A 252-nucleotide genomic window follows, 5' to 3' on the forward strand; every position below is an offset into this window, starting at 1 on the left:
TCATAATGTCAAGTACTAAAGCAATGGCAGTAATGAAGTGTCTTGGTTTTAAATAGCAAATGGCACAAGAATTACTTCCTGAGCAGAAAACTCTAGTTTTTATAAAACATCCCCTGCATGTGTCCAGATAGCTTATTCATTTGATGAGGGTTAAATGAAATAATAAGGGAAGGTTAATTTGCTTCAAGTATTATATGTGTGTGTGTGTGTGTGTGTATATATATATATATATATATATATATATATATATAT

Source organism: Mus pahari, chromosome 19 (genome assembly GCF_900095145.1).
Source record: "Mus pahari chromosome 19, PAHARI_EIJ_v1.1, whole genome shotgun sequence".
NCBI classification, from domain to species: domain Eukaryota; kingdom Metazoa; phylum Chordata; class Mammalia; order Rodentia; family Muridae; genus Mus; species Mus pahari.